This window comes from Aplysia californica, unplaced genomic scaffold (genome assembly GCF_000002075.1).
Source record: "Aplysia californica isolate F4 #8 unplaced genomic scaffold, AplCal3.0 scaffold00253, whole genome shotgun sequence".
NCBI classification, from domain to species: domain Eukaryota; kingdom Metazoa; phylum Mollusca; class Gastropoda; order Aplysiida; family Aplysiidae; genus Aplysia; species Aplysia californica.
Genome location: NW_004797523.1, coordinates 990,530 through 993,584, shown reverse-complemented (window position 1 = coordinate 993,584; position 3,055 = coordinate 990,530). Strand labels below are relative to the sequence as shown.

At 42.2% G+C, this 3,055-nt stretch overlaps 1 protein-coding gene across 11 annotated transcripts in view; it reads right to left on the bottom strand.

Moving 5' to 3' along the window:
• Window positions 1-3,055, bottom strand: part of LOC101849468 (tyrosine-protein phosphatase Lar) — a 178,687-nt gene that overhangs the window by 14,961 nt on the left and 160,671 nt on the right. The window contains exon 1 of one of the 11 annotated variants that reach the window (XM_013083767.2): window positions 2,106-2,287. The exons of 8 other annotated variants lie outside the window; for them this stretch is intronic. The gene's annotated coding sequence lies outside the window, so the exon portion shown is untranslated. Of the gene's footprint in view, window positions 1-1,865; window positions 2,027-2,105; window positions 2,288-3,055 lie in introns of those variants that run through there. 2 more of the 11 variants (XM_005100615.3, XM_005100616.3) reach the window with 2 other exon arrangements.

Sequence of the window (3,055 nt, the reverse complement as noted above, 5' to 3'; positions counted from 1 at the left end):
AACGCCACAAAAAAACTATCGTGTTTATAAATGACACAATGTCATCCGCACAATCCGTCTTTTCGGCTTGAACATTGCGCCTGGATTAATATTACATAATTTTTCAATAATGAAACTAATAGCCCGATGGCGTGACCAGCCTGCATCGCGGCAATCTTAATCGTATTTTCGAATCAGATGAAGATGATGATGATGATGCAGAGAGCACTGCTGGATAGCGCTATAGCCGGCGCTCGATTTTCCTGGGCTCAGGAAGGACAGCCAGACTGGGTCTGGGGGCGGGAGACGGGGTGAAGGGCTAATTATTTCTGACAGCCGATGACCATAGAGAACTCGTGGGGTGCATGACAATCCTGCATTACATCAACTGTCAACAAGCTACATGAAAAATAATAGAAAAAAAAATTATATTTGTAATAAAAACGGTCGGAAAGGTTTTTATGATATTAAGGAATCGTTTTTGTTTCTTGAAATTCTTCTTTTTTTTTTTTTTTGAATGAGAAACTACGATACGTATGATTGTATTTTATCTTGTCCGTTTCATTACAAGTAACAAGTAAACTACTGAAAAAGCGACAACAGTTAAAACAGGGCCGATTCTGAAAAATACGAGCCCTATACAACAGATTTCTACAAGGCCTTGGCAGGCACATGAACCAAACCTCTTGCGTCTTTAACAAGTAAAATTTCTCTTCATACTAAAAGTCACGGACCCAATACATTTTGTAAATTGAAGAGAAATTAAATCTTTATATGAAATATACAAATAATATTTCAGTTCAATACTGTCCTCAATTCGATTCGAGAATATAAACCCTACAAAAGCAGGAGCACCTTTGTAAAAATGATATCCTGTAAAAGGGAAAAAGGCCTCAAAATAACTGACTTCTTTGCCTCAATGATATAAAACGCGACAATAAATCTTTCAAGCGTCGTGCAATCTTCAGAAATATCCAAAAACACATTTGGATTACCGAGAACACGATCTCATAAAGCACCCTAAATCAAATTGTGTGCGAAAAACGGACAGGGCAATTACGCAAAACAGAACAGAAAATGTTTGAGTAATATCATAAATATATCTACTCTTATGCCTACATAGGAGCGGAAAATATAGAAGTCGTGATTCTGAAGTGAACAAGACGCGATCTCCGACTGATACATAAGCAGCTTTATTGAGCACTGCCAACATTATGCGTCTGTGATGGAGATGATGATACCGAAGATATGAGGAGAAAGAAAGGCAGAGAACACTTCATTCGCTTTGATGGTGATACTGGTTTCAGAAAGCATACTTTTTAAAAAATTAACAAAATAGTCACCGTTTTTCTTTAAAAATGGAATTTTCAAATTCAATTACATCACTATTGAAAACCATGAGACACCTTCATTTTTAAAAGAAAGGCACTTAGAAAATAAGCGGATAATTGGGACAAAACACCGATATCCGACGATCCATAACGTTGGCGTCCATCAAAATTGGGTAAGAAAGACAACACCACTAGGAGACACACGAGCCACATTTATTTTCTTGATAAGAACTCTCCTAGCAACAATGATGTCGAGACGACTTAAAGATAACGCAAACGTGATGATGAAGACAGGACAAGATAAGAGAAAACCAATCTACTGATTGTCCTGAACATAATTGGAACAATCCTGGAAAGCGGATTTCGGGCATAAATTCGTGTTCAACTTAACAGTACAGTACAGTACAGAGTAATCTTTTTTGTCGGATCACAAAAACGTAGAGTAAAACAACAAATTCTTGCAAAGTGAAATAACTGATTGAATGCATCGATTGGACCCTGCTGGTATAATCATGAATGAACCGCTGCAAACAAAACATCGACACTCCGCCGAACCGTTTTCATTTAACACGAATTCATCCTTGTTTCGCACACAACAGACCCATGCCGTTCACAGAATGTCCACTGGCACTTCGGGAAACAACGCCGGAGACACAATAGGTCAATCAAATTGAATAAGGTGACACAAGACACGAGGAAGTCAATCTACAAGTAGTACTACTAGCCATCTATTGAGACCGGTGACGAGTGGTGAAAATCGGCCTCGGGGGAGCGGCCTGAGAGCGGCGTGAGTACCGTCGTCGCGGCCGGACTCCTGGGCGGACGGGCGTTGCAAGCAGCAAGCAGCAAGAGCAAGCAAGAACCAGAAGGGTGCTGCTGCCTATCCAGATTCATCGGCTCACGGCAAAAACAAATGGCGAATTATGCCGAAGATCGCGCCTCGTGAGCCGAGGGACTCGGGGTCTCCGGTCCTCTCTCCTGGGTGGACATTGATCTTTGGGGGGACACACGCATCTGAAGTGGGCTGATTTGGGAGGAGTTTGGGTAGAGGGGAGGACGGGCGGAAGAGGAGGGGGGGGGGGCTGATAAAGCGATTCGATTCGAAGAACAGAGGGAACAAATTTGAGGTAGGGGAATAGTTGTTAAGGTTAAAGAGATAAAAGTGCATAAGGTCTGTCGGTTGACTTTGGAGGTGTCCGGCATTGGGTGAGGTTGGGGGGAGGTGGTTAGGGTTAAGGGGTTGTTTGGGAGAAAAAGAGTGGGATGGATAGACAGATAGATAGATAGATAGATAGATAGATAGATAGAACACACACACACACACACCAAAAAAAGCTCAGCTTTTCTTAACGCAGATCTCAAGTTTTCTAGATCTCACAGTAAGCTTGGCAAAAATAAAGGGTGAAATATTTTCACACCCCGAATGCAGACAGAGTGGCGCATGCAAGGACCAGAGACAAACCCATAAGGCGTCTCGCCAAGAGCTGCAAACAAGAGACCGAGCGTCCTACAGAGGGTAACACTGCGTCACACAATACCGAGGGTATAAAACAGGGGCCACACAGGTCACCGTGTGCAGTGCGAGCAAATATAAAATTTCACGTCCAGATAAAAACGTTCAAAACCTTCTGAAAGATGCAACCATGTATAGCCTTAAACAGTTAATCTTAGCGTTTACGAGAAGGGCAGAGTAACCTATCAACTTGAAATCCTTGCTAGAATGGGTGTGGTTGTGTGTGTGTGGG